This window comes from Colius striatus, chromosome 5 (assembly GCF_028858725.1).
Source record: "Colius striatus isolate bColStr4 chromosome 5, bColStr4.1.hap1, whole genome shotgun sequence".
In the NCBI taxonomy this organism is placed as follows: Eukaryota; Metazoa; Chordata; class Aves; order Coliiformes; family Coliidae; genus Colius; species Colius striatus.
This window is the reverse complement of record NC_084763.1, coordinates 32293443-32302909: the sequence shown is the minus strand read 5'-3', so window position 1 is coordinate 32302909 and position 9467 is coordinate 32293443. Positions and strand designations below refer to the sequence as shown.

The 9467-nt window shown below is 36.0% G+C and overlaps 1 long non-coding RNA gene across 1 annotated transcript; it reads right to left on the bottom strand.

Annotated features, from left to right (window-relative positions):
- Positions 1-1301: 1301 nt before the first annotated feature.
- Positions 1302-3832, bottom strand: LOC133625469 (uncharacterized). The gene is made up of 3 exons (XR_009818742.1): positions 3777-3832; positions 1961-1981; positions 1302-1357 (listed from the first exon to the last, which is right to left on the bottom strand). It is a non-coding gene; the product is annotated as an uncharacterized LOC133625469 (long non-coding RNA).
- Between the last annotated feature and the right edge of the window lie 5635 nt (positions 3833-9467).

The window sequence follows — 9467 nt, the reverse complement described above, 5'->3', positions numbered from 1 at the left end:
TTTCTTGTAGAATAAACTTTCCTACTTTCCTCTCTAAGTCAAGTAGTGGAGTCTGTTTAGCCCGGAACGGTAACTGGCAGCGAGCCCTCCCTGCCCTTGTCTTAATCCACAACAACCTTGCTTATCTTTTTACTCCTATTTTGCTGGGGCCTCCACCATCCTAACAAGGGTGGGGGTGAATGGGGTCACTGAGCGAGAGACTGTCGTGGTGCTGCTGTACTAGCTGGGCCAAACCACAACACCTTGTTTCCTTTTGGTCCTGGCTCACCTTTTTCCCCTCTGTTACCAGCACTGCCCTGAAACAAAGCAGGAAAATATCATTACTGTTGTGAGGATAAAATTCTCCAGTAGAAACTCACACTGAATCAGGTAGGGCATGTGTAGGGCATGGCTACTTTCACTTAGCCAAAAAAAAAAAAAAGGTACTACAAGGTATCTGAGTTTTTTTAATCAATATTCTATGATAAATACAATTTCTAGAAAGTATTTGAAAACTTAACCAGGAAAGCATCACAGAAAACACACACAATTCATCTGCCTTATATTTCAGAGTCACTCTCCACTACCTGACAGAATAACTTTAAAAATTCTTGAATCTTAAATTTTAGACTGGAAACTGGGAGTTTAGTTCCAGATATACAGGGAGAAGATGACAGTCCTTGCTGTCATAATCTGCCATACATATGTTTGGCCAGTGTTCTAGTGTTGAGGGAGAAAGGCAAAAACCTCAATATGTACCTTGGTTGACTCTGGTAAAGCTATTTAAGATACAAAAGGGATCAGAGAGTTCACACACTATCTGAACTCTCCTCTCTTCTTTACCAGAGCCAAGAAACCACTATGTGTTGAAGCACCACATGAGAAAAGAGAATACTGGAGACAGCATTTCAGACCTTTTTTCATATATGACATCACTCTCAATCTTTTGAAACTTTATTCCTTACACAGATAGAAGATTCTGATGGAAGTAATCCTTAATGGACATTTCCATCCACATGGTAAGATTCCTGAATAGCTTTTTGATTTAGGTTTCAAAATAATGTACCTGTTAATTTTCAGTGTTTTATTACCCAAGAGTATAAAACTATTTCCAAGACAGCATGTGATTATGGATAGATTTTTCTCTGAGCTCTTGAAACAGTGGCCTTTCACAGTGATATGCTATGCTATATCCCTTTTTGCAGCACATGCACAGCTAATGTCTTGGTTTTTGCAGACATAGTAACCAATTACAATACTGTGCAATACTGATCTCAATTAAAATTCAAATTCTGGAGGCTTTTCCAAAGAATGCATACTTACAGATCACCTTTGTCTCTTTTACTCCCTTTTCACAGCCACAGTTCTTCTGCATACACTGCAAAGTTAACAGAAACATTAAGGAGAACATTTTTCAAATGTATTATTTCAAATTTTTAAAGCAAGATCTGCAATTGCCTAGCAACAGACTAGAGATCATAAAAGTGAAATAACAGGAAATAAATGTTTTTCTAATATATAGTTCTTATATATTCAACATTAGACTTCTGTGTAGCCCAATTAAAATCATTTGCTTGATTTATTTATAACAAAACCAAATAAGCCTCTTTCTACTGCAACTACAAATGTTTAAGGTAGCATATACATAGTATATAGTACTGTGAACCTTACATAATTTTTTTACCCATTTTAACATTGCTATTGTTTTTAATAAGATCACTAATTAACTTGTGTATGTTGTACTAGTCCTATTTCACTCTGGTGAAATAGGTAGGAAGAGTTCTTTATATTTGACTAATGATACTACTCACTAATGAACAGAACTTGTAGGTTTCTCAGGAGGAAGGATAGAAGAAATAGTTGGAAATTTTACTCAAGGACAGAAGGTTGATTAATCCTGGAGTACTGATGCATTATAGAAGAAGCAGACATCAGGAGATCTATTATGAATGAGAGTAATAAAATACTCAAAAAATCCTACCTGCTTCTGAAGCAAGGCTTCCTGAAAAGAAAAGAAAAATACTACTTTCATATATATTCAATGTAACAGAGTACTAATTTAACCATTTTTCTTCTTTTGTTTACAGAAGTTCCAAGACAAATGTTAAAGAATGCGAACACTGTCATCCTTCATCCCTTCCTCACAATGGTAAGAATCCATCTGGGGAACTACTTGTATGAAAAAGGGTTCTCTCTGAGGAATAGAGGTTTACTTTATATGACCCATAATGAACAGAAAACAAATGAGATGTAATGGTACACCTAAAGAGACAGTATTAAAGAACAATGCTAACAAGGGGAATACGAAAAGACTTCCTAATTAAAGGCCTACTATAGAAGGCCTTACTAACACAATATATAAGGGAAAGACTAGGTGATTTTATCAGCCTTATGCATAAGAACAAGTTACCTTCTAAGGTATTATCACACACTCAGAGGCATACTCTATGTGCTGGCAAATACCCTGTCCCTCCAACAATGATCAGTGCAGTTGAGCTATTACTGTCCACATGCACAGCTTGTGAAGGACGTTTGGGAGGAGGAAGTTTTTTATGTCCTGACTCCTGATGTAGCAGTTATACAACACAAAAACCTCTGCACTGTCTTCAGGACCTTACTATCAAAGTTAAATGAAATCTGCCATGATAGACTATGACAAGAATAATGTCAGGATTCCTTACCAGTTCCAATGCTATATTGACTATCAGGTTCTGATCATCCAGGCATAAGATATGTTTAGAGGACGAATTACCAGATATCAAATGCAATTTTTCTTCTTGGACTTTTTTCTTAGAAAGACTAATAGTAAAAAAATGTATCCCAAGTCTCCTAGCTGCTGTGGCTACACTCTGGACATCAGGGTTGTTTGGATGATCCACACCATCAGTCATCAAAAAAGCCACTTTTACACTTCTCTTACGACCTTCATTTTTTAAACAGCTGAGTAGTATTGGAAATTGCATAATAGGTGTAGGTGCCCTGGTCAATAAAGCCCAGAGACTCCACTTTCTCTTTAAAATTCTGCACATTTTTCCAGGCTATAAAGGGATGATCAATGCTGACTGTACCGCTGAACTGCATACTTGCTAGTCGGACATTATATTTCTGAGATGTAACTGGCTTCCTCTGGAAAATGCTGTCAGTTAAGTTTTGAAAAAAAATTTTCTGTACATTAAACAATTGATTTTTGGCACTTTCTGAACTGTCCATGATAAAGGCTATATCAAGAAGATACATATCATCTGTAATAGAACAAGGAAGTTATATCTATGAATAATGTGCAGACGCGTATAACAGACTTCAGACAATTCTCTGCAACAATTCCAATCCTCAAATATTTTTCCCAAGGATTACTCTGTCTTCCCAGTTAAAATTCTAAGGACAAATTTAAATGTAAATGCCAAGAAATTATACTGAAGTTGAGTAATTAAAATTAAGTTAATTTAATTCATATCAGTGTTATTAAATACAGTCTACAGACAAAAACTTTCAAATGAGGTTCTTGATGGGATTGTTTTAGCATTTTAGTTTATTTTGTATACAAAAATTTCTACATGCAATTTCAAACTAAAAATTAGGCTCCTTATCATTTATCTTAAGAGAGATAAGTGTGCCAATGCAATTCACAGATGAGTCCACAACCAAGTATATGTCATCACAGTATTTCCTAGGTTTGATAATCAAACTAAACCACATTTTATAAATGTATAGAGAAATTATTGATTGCTAGCTAATTATCCTGAAATATGCAGAGATATACGATATGGTCAATCAGAAATGTAAGAAAATGTTTTTACCTTCATCTTTTTGCGTGAGTGAATAAGAATTCTTTCCTTTCTTTTTGTTTTGTCCATTTACTATTTGGTTTGTTGTCAAAGACAGAAGTAAAAAGCAAAAGAAAAAATGTTCTTTCCACATAGTGACTTTGATCTCAAATTAGATGACTTTTCCTTCCTAGTAAAAGTAAAAAACCCACCTTCATTAATGCAAACAACTAAATGCATATACTTTATATACAGAATACACATTTGTAGGATGCAAAATGTCTAAAAAGCAATTATAAAAACTCACTGGGTAGGTGGTTTCCGCATAGCAGCACCAACTGTAGCTCATGTGTATTAGAACCTGTTCTATCAGAGAAGAAACAGGGATACAACAGACACAGTGCTCCCTTTCTTTCTTAAAAATAGCCTGATACCTTTAGCTTTCATTTTTATATCTAACAAAAAATAATAAAACAAATTGTTACTAATGCATGTTGCTATTAACGTACTTTGCTATTAAATTGATTAGATTAAATTGGCAAGGGTTTGGAGAGTTAGTATGAACAATTTATTTTTCTAAGAAATGGTGGGTTAGAAATTAGTAATACATGAATGTATTACTAATGACTGTACCAGAATGTGTGCAATATCTTCCATAAAGACAGCAATCTATGAAAATGACAATATACACTAATAAAATTAACATTACAACATTCAAATTAGTAATTCAACAATCTTTTAGAGAAAAGTGAACTTCATTAAAACTAATTTGTAAAAACTGCCTGCAACTTACAATATTTCATTTAAAATATAATTCATATCAAAGATAATATATTAAATTTTAATATCTTTCCTCAATCTTCTTTTCAAGTTCATGATGCACATACATTATAGAAATCATAACTGCAGTCCTCTAAAACTAGAAAGGAAACAACGAGGTCTCTTACCTTTGAAGGTATTCAAAAAGCAAACTGTGGACTGAATAAGCTGTCAGTGTAGAAAATATGTGCAGCAGTACATAACGGAAAATATCTTTTGTTTACAAAAATCAGTCAATCTGTAAAGAAATAGCCTATACCCTTATAAAAGGTGCTACTTTGCATCTAGATCTTTTATGGTCCATCATTGCTGTTTATTGGCCAAAATTGAAATGAAGTTAGTCAGGCACTTAGCCAGGGCTGAGCGGGCGCCTAAGCTGTTTTATTAAAGAGACAGTATCAGTCTGGGAGCATAAGTGTTTTCCCATTTTAAATAAATGAACTTTTACATTAAAAAATCCACTTCTAGACAATCTGCATTTTTACCCAACACTTTGCCAGCCACACCTCTTCATCTTGTCTATGTTAATGTTGCAGCACTGGCAAAATCAGAGACGTGAGATTAGAACATCAGTCGTAGGCCAGAACTGAATTCTGAACAGTTGGTTTGTTAGTCTGCCAGAACCATGAGCATGTCTCAAAGACAGCAACTACATTAGCAATTTCAGTAATAAAAGACAACTTAAAAAAGAAGTCTTCCTGTGTTGTTTTGCTCAGAAATTCTTGCTGCTCTTTAAATTTTTTGATGGGCAGACACACACAGGTTATCTAAAAGAGGCTGTCATTTAGGTAGCTCTCAGTCTGCTGCATGCCAATTATATTTTCTCTACCTAATGGCAGGCTTCAGAGCAAAATTGTATTGTCATGGTGTTAAGGAAAAAAATTGGGGTGACAGAAAGTATGCCAATGGTAAGTCTCTAGGAATCATGACATGCCTTGAAGAAGTTTTGTGCAGATGCCCAACAGAAAGTCAGTGTCCAGCCTCTGGGCAGGCATTGCCTATCAGGCATGACTTCCCTTGGCACCTTGGTGGCAGGACAGAATGGAGAGCTGCTTCACATCGTTTACAGACTGCAAAAGGGAGGACTTGGGCTTCATCATTGGCATGAACTGGATTCTATGTGATTAAGCACTGAAAGTTTTCAGTTACAGATCTGAAAAGACTATGAATAATTTGAGCATTTCAAAACCACATTGCAAAAAGATGGTTTTGATTGAATCAGATTTTTTGACAGAGGTCCAAACTGTCATAAAAATGTAGGATTGAAAATATATAAACAGCTGTTTATTAATGACCCAACTGTATTGAACAGCTTAAAAAAATTCTGCCTAAATGTTATGTAAGTTCTACCCCTTAGCTTTTCTCAAGACAGATTTTCTAGAATTTGAGATCACCTTGCTCGCTTATGTCTGGGACACTCCTTTTAAATATATACATAAAAAATAGATTCTGTATCTAATTCTATAGCACAGTAATGTTGTATATTCATTGCTTTTTATGTTTATAAACCCAAGGATTGTGCTTGCTCTTTTTGTTCCAGCACTTTATGGAAGTTTCATGGTGAAAAAATACCTCTCACCACCAAGAAGACACTTTCAGCACGACAAGTAGTGGGAAAAGCTTAGGAATTGTTATTTTACCAAAATAATAAGAAATTTGAAGCTTTGTATTCTTTGTAAGTAATTTCTGGTTTTTTAAGTTTTGTAGGAAGAGTACATTTGAAAGATGAAGAGGAAAAGGCAGAGAACAGAATTTCTGAACTTTTATGTTGATATTGCAGGTTTAATCAGGTGATTTCATAGAAATAGGCCTTTCTTCAAGGCGTTCAACTTTCAAAAAAATGCTAAAGCACACCTGTTTATTCTGCTTCATGAACAACTCTTTCACATAATGCCCTTCAGAAAGCTGTTAGAGCACAATATGGTAGAGTGCAAATACCTGCTCTAAGAGAATTTCTGCTCTCCCAATCAAGAAATTTCATTAACAAGGCTGATGATTTGCTACTATCCAGATTTTATTATGGGGAAAATAGAGAAACAGAAAGAAAAAAAGAAAAACTATAAATCAAAATATTAATGTTGCTTTGTATGCTAAATTGAAAATGTAAAATGTAAAACATTACAGCCTTTTAGCGACTCCCTAAGCTTAAGGCAAGAAGAGCTTCTATAAGTATATAACTAGTAACCACTGGCTTTCTGTGACTATAAATCCACTGAACTACACCTGCAGCAGTCACCCATATAAAACCAAATCTATTAAAACTTCATGGGGCATATTTCCCTACAGCAGACTAAACAAGGTAGGCAAAACAGTTTTTTTCTCCTGCAGAACCCTGAGAACTTATTTTCTAACACAATTGAATTCCATACAGTCAGTCTTTTGAGTTCTTTACCTACTTTCTGCTGGATCTAAACCAGAGATACTGAATTTGTTGACCTTTAATAGGAAACAGGAGCAAAGTAGTGAATGCAGCACTTGGTGGCATCTGCTGCCACCAGCCCCTGACACACATACACATGGCAAAGAGGTCAGCTTTTACATGAGTTAGGGTTTCTCCTAAATGGGACAGTTACTGCAATGTTTGATCTCCTTGGCCACAGACAGTGAAGCAAGTGATGTTTCACAACTGTTACCATTACAAAATGATGAAGATTAAGACACTTTCCTGTCTCTTGTAAAAAAATACAGAAATCATGTCTGCTTTGTTTTTATTTTGGTTTTTAAACAACAGCAATGGAATATGCTAACTAGGAGCTTTTAAGTTAGCAGAGAAAAGTGAGCTTTCAACTAAGCAGCATAAATTTCCTGTTGATTTCATTAAAATTTTGCTGAAGGGGAAAGGATAAAAGTTAAAAATAGAGCCTTGTTGACCAGTTAGCATAAAAAAATCTCTGTCTTCAGGTTAGTAGAAGCATCCTTCATCTAGCCTGAGAAGAAGGTCTATTGCTAGACCAAATACTTCCTAAGGTACACACTTTCTACTTCTCCAAGAGTAAATCCCTTTTTAAAGAGACAGCCAGACACACATCATCTATTAATGTGTGCTGTGAGCCACAAGTACAACAGCATATGTAATCAACTTATTTAAAGGGCGAGGCAACACATATTACATAACTCAATGAGGTCTTAGCAAAAATTGAGTTGTGTGCTGGTTTTGGCTGGGGTAGTTAGTTTTCTTCACAGCAGCTAGTATGGGCATATGTTTTGGATTTGTCCTGGAAAAAGTTGATAATACCATTGTTACTGCTAAGCAGTGCTTACACATAGTCAAAGCCTTTTCTGCCTCTCACACCACTCCACCAGTGAGCAGGCTGAGAGTGTACAAAATGTTGAGAGGAGATAGAGCCAGGAGAGCTGACCTCAATTGACAAAAGAGATATCCCAGACCATATAGTGCCATGCTCAGCAATAAAACTAGGGGGAGGTTGGTAGGGAGCCTGCTGCCTGGCTGGGCATGGCCAGTTGATGGTAATTGTTCTAATTTGCATCACTGTCTTTCCTTGGTTTTCCTTCTTTCTCTTTGTTATTTTCCTTTCACTGTCTATTTTTATTACCGTTGTTTTTATGGTTGTTATTTCAATTACTAAACTGCTCTCATCCCAACCCATGAGTTTTCTCACCTTAACACAAGTCACTTGTCCCCATCCTGCTGCAGGGGGAGGGAGTGAGCAGTTTTGTGGTGCCTAGCTGCCAGCTAGCGTTAAATCACAACATGCTGCATGGCAGAGCTTTGCATCTGCATATGGTTGTACGTAGCACCATTCCTATACAGAACTGTCAGTCTGAGCGTGCTCTGTTAACATGAAATGTACTGGAGGGACATGTTGCTACCAGAAAAAAATTATACATGCCATCCCCACTCAGGCTCTCCTCAATGCAACTGAGGAAGGGTTAGCTGTCCCAACAGCTGCAGCCTGCTCCTGAAAGGCCTGCTTCCTAGAAACCTCTACATCAACTCCTGTCAGATGATAGATGAGCATGTGAGGCCTCCATTGAGTTTGTCTTCATTAAATAGATGTTGTCTTTGTTATACAAACTGAGACTAAATAATTTAAATGGAATACAATCTTTTACAATAAATATCTGTCAATGCTATATATAAATGGTAATTATTCTCAGCATCCAGCATACCTTGGATCAGATACATGGTGACAATGAAGCATTTAGTTACACGGATCACTCTGTTTACATACTTATTCTTATTCTTATGCATGGTTAGATCAAGACTTGTAAACAGCCTATCTGTCTGTCAAACAGACCATCAGCTATAGAAGAATGCCTGTTCCAGCAGTCATCAAGATTTATCTGCACTATGTGCTGAAGCAGAATTGAGTGAATGGATTTCCAGCCAAGTTCAACATTTTCTCACTTTTTTTGGACCTCCAAACATGATTCTTATCTGGCAGAGATCAGAAAATGTTAATATTTACAATTTTTAGACTGTTGAGGTCTGGGCTACAATGAATATTATGGAGTCAAAGACTGAGAAAGTTAGCAGTTCATCTTTGAATCGCTTTCAGCAGCCGAGAAAGAAAAGAGTGCCTATGTGACAGCAAGCTTGAGCAGGGAGGAAATCAAAACTACAGACTGTAACAGAGACAAAGCGAGAAGACAGGACAGAGCATTAAACTAAGTATTGTTAGAAGATAGAATAGAGCATTCAATTAAGCATTGTGTGATCACATGTACATGACTAACAAATTGTAATATATGTAACTAACAATAGTATAAAGTTAAGTAAAATGTAAGGTAAGCATAACCATAGTCTAGTGTGAGAGAAAACTAACTGAAGGCCAAATAGATGGGGCGATATTTTAAGCACAATAAGGTTGATGTTTTAAGTACAATAAGGATGGTGTTTTAACACGAGGTTGGTGTCTAAGTTGTTACCAAAATGAAACTTTG